Source organism: Medicago truncatula, chromosome 4 (genome assembly GCF_003473485.1).
Source record: "Medicago truncatula cultivar Jemalong A17 chromosome 4, MtrunA17r5.0-ANR, whole genome shotgun sequence".
NCBI classification, from domain to species: Eukaryota; Viridiplantae; Streptophyta; class Magnoliopsida; order Fabales; family Fabaceae; genus Medicago; species Medicago truncatula.
Window position 1 is genome coordinate 33,960,146 of NC_053045.1, and position 13,431 is coordinate 33,973,576.

Here is a 13,431-nt window from a genome sequence, read left to right on the forward strand (position 1 = left end):
TTCTTTTGTAGGGCATGGTCCAATATTTCCTTGTGTCTTGCTCTTTACCTTCTGTTGACATGGGAATTCTCATGAACTTATTATTTATAACTATCACTACTACCACCTACTCACGAGGCATAATTCTTTTTCAATGTCTTCAAACATAAGTCAAGTTATAATACCAAATTTAACTCTAAAGTAAAACGTGTAGAAAAACAAAAATCCAAATTAGATTCCTTCCATTTATAAATACACAACAACACTTCCCATTTAACATGTCAACGCAACACAAACAAATTAAACAAATAGAGAAGAAACAGAACAATGAAATACAACGAGATATCACATTTCAGCCACCCAAAACACAAACTAAGATTCGAACACAACGAATTTCCATTCAAATGCGACGGTTGCAACGAAGTAGGCATAGGTTCACGTTACAAATGCAGCATTTGTGACAATGACCTTCACACACACTGCACAATACCTTCTACCACACTCTTCCATGCGTTCTACACAAAATGCACCTTCCAAACCCACCAGGAAACACGCCGCGTTACTGCGACGTGAACGGGTTTGTATACCACTGCAAATCATGTGGATTTGACCTCCACCCATGTTGCGCGAACGTCGGGGAAATGAAACTTTACCTTTATAGAAAAGTGAGTTCACCATGTCACCGTTGTGGAAGAAAAGGACGTAGCTGGAGTTATAGGTCGAGTTACAATTTGCATGTTGCTTGTGTTATAGGGAAATGTTGGTGGAGAATTGGCTCAATTTATATATGGAACATGGTAAAGGAAGTGGTTTACAGAATACATTGCATGCTACACATAACAGTAGTAGAGGGAGTAAAGGGAATAAGGTGAAAAAGTCTCGAGCTTGAACAACATGTAACTTAACAGAATCTATCTTTTGTCTTGTCTTTTTGTTTTAGCGTGTTATAGAACCCTTATGTTTTGTTTAGTACCACAAGATGATGTGTCTCCTTGACATATTAATGTAGGGAATGGAAACTTTACCTTTGTTGTGTTCTTGTTAATTAACTGTGTTTTTTCAGTAAATAGCAATGTTAATTCATAGTACTCATTAAAAAATAAGGTGTGTATAGCCAAGGTAATAAAAAGGAGACTGGAACTGAAGCTATGTTTGGTCTGGATGACCGTATAAAACCGTGTAAACTGACGGACAATGTCAAATATCATTCCAAAAACAATGGAATCTGAACCTATATATATATGACCTAAAAGAATGGATCATGCCTTGATCATTAGAATATAATTCTGTGCATACCATGCATAAGATCTTATGGAATGATCCCTCATTTTGATGCGAATTCGGTTCGCCTGAAAATAATCAGAAGTCGCTCATTACCCTCATCAACCTCAAAGGTTACATTTTTTCTCTCCTACTCACATTTAAACTAAATGTAGGAACTGCAACTGCGGGGAATCCTGTCATCTTTCTTCCTTGATCTTTACCGACTAAGGTAGCCCATGGAATTATATTTATGATATCTACTTATAATAAAATGGATTTGTTATTTTTAAACTAGTTGTTTACAAATTAAAATCTAAAATAGTTGAAATGTTTTTCTAACAGTTTTTACGAAACATGATTTCGAAGGCATCTCAAAGCGTCTTTTGAGAAATGGAGAGGATCTTTACTCATTAAAATGATTGTTGTATAACCATTTATACATACAAATTTACGGTAATGGAACTTTCCATTTTTTTTTTTTTTAAAAAGAAGAGGATCCTAACTCCATTTTAAAAATTCTTTTAAGATTATTTTTTTAATGGCAAATGTTAGTAGGTTAATTGTTAGACCGTTGTTATTTATATATCTAGAGACATTTTATCAAGAATTGATCAAGAAAAGGTCTCAGCCAATTAAATTTGTTATTTGACGGAAATCAAGTGAGGTAATGGTGTGTAATTAAGAAAATGTGTTAGGTTTTTTTTTTTCTTGCTAGGACTTGATCTTGAACCTCCAACTTTTTAACTCTTATAAGTTCAAACCAATTGATCTACCCAACCTCTTAAAAAAAAACCTTTTAAGATGACTTTTAACCAACTTAAAGGGTACTTGTATATTAAGTCTTCCTCATGCCAAGTTTCGAACCGAAGACAACTAGATCAAAGATGATATTTCAACCAAGTGGTTTTTCGAGAAACAGACACCTGTATATTAAGTCTAAACAATTTAATGTGCATTGAAAACTATTTAAAAGTTCTTTTGTGATGTGATAACAATACTTTATCCTAATTGTACATAAGGTTTTTGAAAATGAATCATCTCACATGATATGCAAGTCCGTATAAATGAATTAAGGATAAATAAGAACATGAGAGGAAATGAGATTGGAAGAATATATTTCAAATATTTTTTAAGGAACTCCTTGGAGTGACTTTCTGTTTTATATTTTGAATTTTTCAAATATTAAAGCCAGTTTCGAGTTTTAAAAATTTTCAAAAAACAAAATTAGGTTCCGTTGAGTTATAAATTTTCCAAAATTGATGGTGGTTGGATTGATGATCGAATGGAGAGGAGGGGTGACCAATTGTGGTAAAGGGGATAACACTTGGGTGACATTGATGACATTGGTCAATCACAATGTCACAATGATTGTGAAAGAGAGAGAAACACAATCATTGTGATAGGGTCAATGTCACTCAAGTGCTACTCGTGGTAAATGTGGTGTTTGGAGTAGTGGTTGACAATGGTTGGAGTACTGATGGTTATAATGGTAGTCAATGGCAGTCAAATTGGAGATTGAAGATGGTTGACGGTTCAGAATGATATGGTTGGTTATGGTCGGAGTTGTAACATGTTATGGTTGAAAATGAAGTCAAAGATGGTCATAGTAGTGGCCGACGACCACCGGTGACTACATGTTGACGTTTAAACAAACATAAATTATAAAATCTTTTTATATGATTTTAAGATCTACATAAAAAAAAAAAATCAAATTAAGTAAAAAATCAATTAAACTATATTTTTCTAAACAAATCTTGTTTTCAAATTTAATGTTTAAAACAAAATACCAAAAACTTGCAACTAAGAAATTGAATCGATCATGTTTCAAATTATATTTTGTTTTCAAATTTAATGTTTTTAAAGCAAAAAACCAGAAACTTGCAACTAAGAAATTGAATTGATCATGTTCCAATATGGAAAAAGTGTATACACTTTATGAAAGCATACAAATGTGGACAGGAAAATTTAACATAAGACGCCGCAGCATGTGAAAACAAAAGAGGCAGGAGCTGAGAAAATTCCTGGAAATGGATCCATATGCACCGCCAAACCACTCCACCACTTCAATTTTGCCATATTTTGTTATGTTCTAACACTGTTCTGTTCATAACAAAAAGCATTTTCGTGAAATTATAGCATTCTTCTCAATGGTTAGGTCTCACTCTGCCATCTATGTATAGTGAAAGTATAAATATTAAACAAAGAAAATTTTGCATTACTAATCCGTGTCAGCCCATAAACCTATGTGAAGTTTGAGAGCAGCGAGAAGACAATCTTTAATGAAATTAAGTTTAACTAATTGGACAAACAGTTTTAGGTTTGAATTCATGCTTATGTACTTATATGAATTAATATTAGTTACATGTAAGTACAATACTATTAAATAACCTTATCTTTGTGTGTAAAATTCTTTATATTTTGACTTGTATATGCTCCTCTAAACACCGACAAAAAATAGATAAAATGAAGAATTAGTGGTTCAATAATAAAAAATGTAGAGATTCTTTAAAAAAAAATGTAGAGATAGTGAGAAATTATAGGTGCCATATATTTATCTTCTTATTCCTAAACAAAGCTTTGTTGCCCTAATTTTAACCTAATATTTTAACCCTAATATTTTAGCAACTTTTCCCTCCTTTAAAACCTAACCATATTTCCTAATTCTCCTCCTCCAAACCTTAACCATCTAACTTCACTCCTCCTAAACCATATTTCCTAATTCCCCTCCTCCAAACCCTAACCAATATATTTTAATCCTTTCTCCTAAACCGAAATCTCTTTTCAACATGGCTTCCAAAAACATTCAGACTTTGCTGTCATACCACTGCCTCACTGGTAACCATATCTTCATTCCACTCTGGTTTAAACTAAATATATAGATTTTTGCTCTTATTCCTCGCTGTTTTAAAGTATAAATCATTCTTTCAATCCCTTTCAATCTTTTGTAGGTCCGTTGGTGAAAAACCCTTTTTCCGATCTTGACAAAGCAATCAACAAGCTCAGACTGAAATACAGATCATATATCGTTGAATATGACATTGATGTTGTATGTGTTTTTTGTGAAATATACCTATTCTTAATTATTTGCATTCTATTTTTATCAATGTTTGTGATGTTTTTGTTTGTTATTTTTTTAGGGTGCAGTATGCTTGCTTAACATGTTTGGCGGTGATTTCGAAGATCAAATTGGGCGCTATGCAATATTGACAGATCCTAAGTCCAACAAGGTGTGAAGATCAGAGGGGGTGCTCCGATGGTTGGGTCACATGATACCATCTACCTTGATGTTATTTACAATTAGCCCATGTTTAGATAAATTGTGCAAGACCTTTCCAATTTGAATTTTAAGTTTTAGTTTCTTAGAGTTTTGGAAGCATCTATTTTTTTTGTCTTTGAATTTGGCAAATGTCCCTTGAATTTCATAAATAATTCAGCCTTGCTTGCTTTGCTTTCGAATTTATATATTTGTGTTTGTTTTTGTGTTGCTGAATCAATTTAGTAGCATGGCTGTGTTACCGAAGCATTTTAGTAACATGACTTTTAGTAACATTATTAGTAACAATTACTAGAATCAATTTAGTAGCATAGTTGTGTAACGTCTCCTCTTAACATTATTACTAACAATTACTAATCCTAATCTCTAAAATATGTTTTGGGTGGAAACAAACTAAAATCCTAATCCTAATTTCTCTCAATCAAGTAACTAAGAGATTTCATCCACATCTCTAAACTAACTTTTTGGTGGAAAGAAACTAAAATCCTTATTTCTATAATTCAAATAATTAGGGGATTTCATCCACATCTCTAAAATATATTTTGGGTGGAAACAAACTAAAAATCCTAATTCCACTCATTCAAATAACTACTAAAGATTTCATCCACATCTCTAAAATATGTTTTGGGTGGAAACAAACTAAAATCCTAATCCTAATTTCTGTCATTCATGTAACTAAGAGATTTCATCCACATCTCTAAACTAAGTTTTTGGTGGAAACAAACTAAAATTCTTATTTCTCTCATTCAATTAATTAGGGGATTTCATCCACATCTTTAAAATATGTTTTGGGTGGAAACAAACTAAAAATCATAATTCCTCTCATTCAAGTAACTACTAAAGATTTCATCCACATCTCTAAAATATGTTTTGGGTGGAAACAAACTAAAAATCCTAATTCCTCTCATTCAAGTAACTACTAAAGATTTCATCCACATCTCTAAAATATGTTTTGGGTGGAAACAAACTTAAATCCTAATCCTAATTTCTCTCATTCAAGTAACTAAGAGATTTCATCCACATCTCTGATCTAACTTTTTGGTGGAAACAAACTAAAATTCTTATTTATCTCATTCAAATAAGTAGGAGATTTCATCCATATCTCTAAAATATGTTTTCGGTGGAAACAAACTAAAAATTATAATTCTTCTCATTCAAGTAACTAAGAGATTTCATCCACATCTCTAAAGTAACTTTTTGGTGGAAACAAACTAAAATCCTTATTTCTCTCATTCAAATAAGTAGGGGATTTCATCCACATCTCTAAAATATGTTTTGGGTGGAAACAAACTAAAAATCCTAATTCCTCTCATTCAAGTAACTACTACACATTTCATCCACATCTCTAAAATATGTTTTGGCGAATCAACTATGGTAATTCTTAAGTCACAAAAAATGCCAATTCTTAAGTAAAACAAAGTGCCCCATCAACAATATTAATTTCATTTTATTCATATTAATCTTTATCCTAAAATGTTGGCCACTTCCTAATTTTGTTCCACTATTTTGTGCTTATCTAGATAACTAATACTCTTTATTGCTCAACCGACATATCCTACTCACACGTATTCCACCTTTTCCTATAAATATATCATAACCTATTAGCCAAACCATCTCAATCTAAATAAGCATCCTCTTTCTTGGAAAGGAAAAAACAAGCCAATGATGTCTGCCAAATACACTCCAATCTCAGCTGTTTTTGGATGAAGAAAGAATTTCAAGATGTGTGTGCGAGTTGCTCACATTTGGTTGATTCGAGAGAAGAAGGTCCCCACTAGCATCATTTTCATGAACATGTTAGTGGTCGATGAAAAGATTTCTGCATGTTTGCACTCTTAGCTTTAAAATTAAACTAATGTCATTGTTGTTTTTTAGTTATGTAATTTAACCAGCTGTTTAATGTTGTTGTTGTCGTCAATAGGGTGGACGTATTCACGCCACATCTAGAAAAGATTTGGTGGCAAAGTTCAGGTCCATGGTTCAAGAAGGGGGTACATATCAGCTTGAAAATGCAATGGTAGGTTTTAATGAAAGTCCTTATAAGGTAACTTCACACAAACATAAGCTTAGTATGATGCACAATTCAACTTTTACCAAAGTACACTCGCCTGCTATCCCTATGAACGTTTTTGAGTTCAAGCCATTCAATGAAATTCTCTCTTCAACTGTCGAGGAAGTATCTACGGGTAAGACTTCAATTCTGAATGTGTGTTGTACATTATTTCTACCTATAAGCATTCGTTTAGCAATTTCATACATTTGTTTTTGCTTTTGTATACTGTTATCATGGTTTTTGGGTGCCAAGCCATTAATTGGACTTGAACCTTTTGACCGTTGATATTCTCTATTTTTTTCTTGGGAAGGGCAAAATTGAGAAAAACCCTTAGATTCTAAGTTCGGGGGTCGTTTTCGCTACGGGAAGGTGTTAGGCACCCGGAGTAACTATAGTCCTCTATAGGAGCCGTTTTCCTAAGTTGATTTCTACGCTTATTTTTACTTACTTTTGAAAATGGGAGGTTTATTTAGTTAAGAATGGGGGTGAGTAGAATTTGATTTCATTTCGGCTTGGATGAGTTTTGACTCATTGCCTACGTACCCTTTTAAGGGATCAAAACCGTTCGTAGTTCTTGCTAAAAAAACTTGTTTTTTATTTTAATTGTTTGATTTTAAGTTTTGAAAAAAAGTTTTGAAGAAGGAGATTGGGAGGCTTCATGAGCGTTAGATTTAGCAAAAAAAAGTGAGGTTTGATTAGTGATTAGAAAGAAAGTCTAAATGGTTAAGATGAATTGAATTTTTCTTAAGAAAAAAGAAAGAAAAAAAAAAAATGAAGTGTTGACTTCATATTTATTATGAAAATTTTGAAGTGAAGTTCAATTGTTTTTTTTGGAAAAAGATGGATTTTCTCTAAGTGTTTAAAACCTAAGCGCTTATCTAACCATACAATCCTATGCATACATCTAAGGTGAGTGTGTGCGTGTCGGTGCGCCATAGTGTCCATAGTCCATATTACAACATTGCCTAAATACATTCTATGGCCCCTTTGCCAAGCTACAAACCAATGGTAAAATATTACATCACCAAATGAATTACAATTTGTAAAAGAGAAAACTAAACTAAAGAAGACAATAGTGAAGATAATGAAGTGCTATGAAGTGATCAACATGAAAGGAAATGTTAGTAGAAAATGGTAAAAGAAGAATATGGCATAAAGTGATGGAAGAAAGTATGGCATAAGACGGTAGAGTGACGATGAAAATAAGCCGGAAATGTGTGAGGAATAATGCGTATGATGCAAGAATAAAACCCAACACGCCAAAACAGTGACATATGCATAGCAATCAGTAGCAAAATTCATATGAAATAGTATGCAAATCAAACATGACGAATACGAACATTATACACACGAAGTAACGGGTAAAAATGCGAGAAAAGTGACTTAAAATAGTAAAAACCCTTGACAAAACAACACCAAAATTTTACCAACTTTTCCAAGTAAAATACCACTGAAAATTATCAAGAAAAATAGTAAAGTGACATGGTAATTTCCTTGGAATTTATTGGTAAAAATTAGCATGTGCGACGGGTGCAAACAGCAGGCAAGTATGGTGCAAGCAGCAAAAAAAAAGCAAAAAACGTGAAAGAAAACTAAGCCCAAACCCAAAACCCAAAACAGACTGGACCTGGATCATCCAAAGGCCTCAGAGGCGTTGGATTGATCCAGATCCAGATCTAACGGTTCAAAACGCGTAGCGCAGGGTAACGTAAATCAAGCATACAGCAACAATGCATCACAGCCATTCAACAAAAGAAACCCTAGATCCTACGGTTCAAAATGAAAACGAAATAAACCGGACCGGTTCACGCGTCTATATAACGACATGGACACCGGTCCAGTTCATTTCTCTCATTTCCTTCTCTCTCTAAACTACAAAATGCTCTGCCTTCTCTCTAACCAGAGTTCACCGGATTCTGGGTTGAGCCGCCGTGAGAGATGAAGGTCTGGCTGGAGCCACCGTAGGCTCGCCGGAACCTTCATCTTCTCCGGTGAGCTCCCTAGGGTTCCGGCGAGCTTTCCACCCAGAATTTGATGAAAATCACATCATTCTCTTCGTCTTTTCATTGCGATTACGATTCTGGCCTTGGCTTTTACAAACACTACGTGAATCAACGTGAGTCTGGTCTTCTCACTTACGTTTTTTCGTAAAATTAGGGTTTGCTCTTTTTGATGAAATTCTTTGAATCTTTTTTGAGATTCTGTTGATTCACGTACTGATGGTCCTTTTTACGAAAAGATGAAGAGATTAACGGTCTGGATGATGTAGATCTGTGCTTTTGGTGTTACGGTTTTTGAAAATCTTTTAGGTTTTTTGCTTAAATGTTTTCAACTTCACAGATCTACATCTTCTCTGAGTTTGTTACTGGCTTTGATGATGAGAAAGATGAAGATTCACGTGTTTACCTGAGTTCGTATGGAGATTGTTGATTTCTTCAGAAAATCTTCAAATCTTTCTTCCGTTTTGATCTGATTTCGTTTCTGGAGACTGAAAATAAATCAGTGTGGTTCTTGCTAACCTTGAATCTTCATCTTCTTCGGTGTAAACCCTAACTTCTTTCCTTCTTCTTCCTTCAAATCTCTGTGATCAGCACTCGTAGCTTTTCGCCGTAGGTGAAGAGCTCGTGCTTCGAATTGCAGAGTCTGCAATTCAGTGATGATGATTCAATTGAATCACTGAGAATTGCAGTAACAAAACTAGTTCAGCTTTTCTGGATTTTGCCTTCTGGAAGTGGTTTTCTTTGCGCCATTGATGAAGGCTTCAAGCTTTTTTCTGTTTGATTTGTAACTGCCAAGAGAGAGAGTGTGACTCTGTGTTTATGAGTTGGCACTTGATGAATGGAAAAACGTCTGAAAATCAATGCCACTGTGTTGCTTTTATAGCTGACAAGTGTACTGTTTGGCCAATGAAAATGTGACACCTGGATCCTGACTAAAAAACGCAAATTTGATATTGGGCCTTTTCTGCAAAATTGAAAAATTAAGGGACTAAACTGCAATTGACAAAAAGGACTGAAATGTAAAAATAAAAAAAAGAAAATTCTGGACTGACACGCAATTTTGGACCTCTTGGGGACCAAAATGTAAAATAAAATAAAATTGGAATAAAATTGGCAATCTGACAAAACGTAAAGTGAAACAAAAAATAAAATTGACAAAACGGACTAAAACGAACCAATGGCCTAAATGAGGTACTTCAAAGTAACCTCCCCATGCCAAAATTTCATGTGAAATGACCAAAATGCCCCTAGGGCTAAAAATGACCTAAACAGAGCCAAATTGACTCGACACTGACTCAGATGCAAGTTCGAAACGAAATTAGCAAGGTTTACTGATGGAAAGTAAAAAAATGAATTTGAAAAGACTCAGAGACAGTCACAAGGATGAAAATGGGTCCCACTGCAGGAAATGACCAAAATACCCTTCTGTATGACTTTTTGCAAATTTTGAAATAAACTGTAGAAAAAGCAATGTAATGATTCAGAGACACTTTTGAATGACTTACAAGACAAGTAAAGACATTTTAAAAGGTTTTATGCAAAAAAACATAGGTAAAATTGTGATTGAAAATACTGCGAGGCAGAGACAAATTGAACTGTGCAGTTGAAATTTGATAATTGACAAAGTTTGAAATGAAATTGGGCCCAGTATTTTTAGGTCCAAAAACAGGGTATAACAGCTGCCCCTATTTAAGTTTCTTTGTCTGGAGAGTCAAGAGACGGAGTCTTTGGCTTGACAGGACGAAGATACTTAAATATTAGCATTTGCACTGTGTTTGGACGTAAAAATACGCCTACCCATATTCAAATAATATGCATGCCATGCATCATTTGGATTATGAATGCAAGACCTCACGGGGATTGGAATTAACAAAATATGTCGTATCCATTGCGGGATTGGTAGACATTGACAAAGATAGTGAATAGCAGAGTAACGGGAAACTAGAAACAAGTTGGACAGGTACAAGCTGTTCTTGGATTCGAACTAGCCACTTGACCGGGGATGAAACAAACAGACAACTGCGAGTTGTTCTTATGGATTCGAACTGGTCACTTCACAGGGAATAGAGGTTACTGGACAAACATGAGTTGTTCTTATGGATTCGAACTGGTAACTCACTTGGGGATATTGGAAAGTGCGAGTTGTTCTTATGGATTCGAACTGGTGACCCGACTGGGAAAAAAGAAAATTGGCGAGTACGAGTTGTTCTTACGGATTCGAACTGGTGACTCGACTGAAAACATGTAAAATTGGCAGGTACGAGTTGTTCTTACAGATTCGAACTGGTTACTCGACTGAAAGCAAGGCAAATAGACAGGTGCGAGCTTGTTCTTGGATGCGAACTGGTTACTCCACCGGACAGAAAGAGATAGACAGGTACAAGCTGCTCTTGGATTGAGCTAGCCACTTGACCAAACGGAAACATACTGACAGGTACGAGCTGCTCTTGGATTGAGCTGGGCACTCGACCGATAACATAAGCAATTTGATAGGTACAAGCTATTCTTGGACTTGAACTAGCCACTTGACCGAACAGAAACATATTCACTGGGGATTGGTTTGTTGGCGAAATATAGATTGAGATTGACTTGACGTCGATTTGATTTGAAAGGTAGAAATTGAGACTGATGTTGACATTGGAAATGCGATATGCATGGATGATATAACAGTTTCATTAAATGCATGGGTACGCAATATGCATGATTATGCATGTATGAATGCTTGTAATGCATGACTGTTGGCAGTTTGTAGGCACGACTTTACGGGGAAGACAAGACATTAGAGTATTGGGCACGTAGTGGCTCGTGCTACATTACACATTCTTGGAAATCCTCTTTGGAGATGACGTCGTTGGGAGACGTGTCGGAACCATAGCTGAGGGCAGGTAGATATGCAACTTGCTGGAGATAGAATCTTGAGAGGCTCCACTGGGGAAAACGCCGTTGTGCTGGGCATTTCAGTGCTGGGTATGTTGTAGACATTGCATCTGTGGTCAATGCTTTTTGCATGTTATATTCTCAATTTCATTCATTCATTTTTTGCATCCCATTTTTGCCTGGATCGCCCTTTCAGGTTTTCGATCCACCGGGGAAATAAATTCTTTTCAATGCCCCATTTTTGCCTGAACTGCCCTTTCGGGTTTTCAATCCAGCGGGGTGCTCATTCTTGCCTAAGCCGCCCTTCCGGGTTTTCAACTTAGCGAGCCTTTTCATTTTCATGCATTTTCATTCTGTTTTTTCATTCTTGCCATTGACCACAGGCTATCCTGGAGGAGAACCTGCTTGTAACACATATTGAAATAGACATCAACATACTCTCACTCATGCATGTTTCATTTGAATGTACCCTGTTGCTCAGGTTTGCTTTTCAAAATAGACAAAAAGTTTTCAATTTTCAAAATGTTTGTTTCAAGCATTGTCATTATCAAAATAGAAAGAAAATGTTTTGTATATAGCTTTGAAAGTAGAAGAAAAAAAAAATAGAGTTTTCAAACAAAAGCAAAGGCTCAAATTGATGTATAAGAGTGGTGGTCAGCCAAAGGCATGACTCCACGGATTCACAAAGCTTGGAAAATGGTAATTTTATTGGTTGGTGGTACATTGAACACAGCAATCATTACATTTCCTGGAAACTTTGAATTCGCAAGCGTAGGAGCTTTAGATGAAGATAGGCATTAACAGCTGCAGATGCTCCAAGGGAGACGGTGGTTGACTAGATATAGTTACTTGCCTTTTGTTTCAATCTCATTTTTGCATGAACCGCCCTTCCGGGTTTTCGGCTCATCGAGACGCTCATTCTTGCCTGAGTTGTGTACAATCTCAGCGAGCTTTTCATATATATTTTTTGTCCCTTATTTTTGCCTGGACCGCCCTTTCGGGTTTTCGATCCACCGGGAAGCGCATTTTTGCCTAGGCCGCCCTTTCGGGTTTTCGACCTACCACGCTGTTCTTTTCATATTTTTAGGCAAAGTATTTCTACACCATCCATGTGTGTAAGGATTAAAGCACCACCGGAGAAGGCCTTCTTGACAACATAAGGACCTTCATAGTTAGGCGTCCACTTGCCCCTTGGGTCGGGTTGCTGGCTTATCCTCCTTTTCAAAACAAGTTCCCCTACCTTGAATTCTCGAGGATGGACTTTCTTGTCAAAAGCAGTCTTCATTCTTGCTTGATATGACTGTCCACGAGCCATGGCATCCATACGTTTTTCCTCAATCAAATTCAACTGATCATACCGGCTTTGGCACCATTCAGCCTCAGATAACTTTGCTTCCATGATCACACGGAGAGATGGGATCTCCACTTCCAAAGGAAGAACTGCTTCCATACCATATACAAGAGAGAAAGGGGTTGCCCCTGTTGAACTGCGCACGGTAGTGCGGTAGCCATGCAGAGCATAGGGTAACATCTCATGCCAGTCCTTGTAAGTGGTTACCATCTTCTGGACAATTCTCTTGATATTCTTGTTGGCGGCCTCAACTGCACCATTCATCTGAGGTCTATAAGGAGAAGAGTTATGATGCTCAATTTTGAATTCTTCACAAAGAGCTTGCACCACATTGTTGTTCAGATTGGTACCATTGTCGGTAATAATCTTGCTGGGAACACCATATCGACAGATGATGTTGTTCTTGATGAACTTAGCTACCACTTGCTTGGTCACATTGGTATAAGATGCTGCTTCAACCCATTTGGTAAAGTAGTCAATTGCCACTAAGATGAAACGATGGCCATTTGAAGCTTTCGGTTCAATTCTTCCAATCATGTCGATGCCCCACATTGAGAACGGCCATGGAGATGACATAACATTGAGAGCGTGCGGAGGCACATGAATCTTATCAGCATAGATTTGACATTTGTGA

At 36.1% G+C, this 13,431-nt stretch overlaps 1 pseudogene; it reads left to right on the forward strand.

The window, feature by feature from the left end:
- Nucleotides 1-306: 306 nt before the first annotated feature.
- On the forward strand, nt 307-868 carry LOC25492694 (uncharacterized; annotated as a pseudogene).
- The last annotated feature ends 12,563 nt before the right edge of the window (nt 869-13,431 follow it).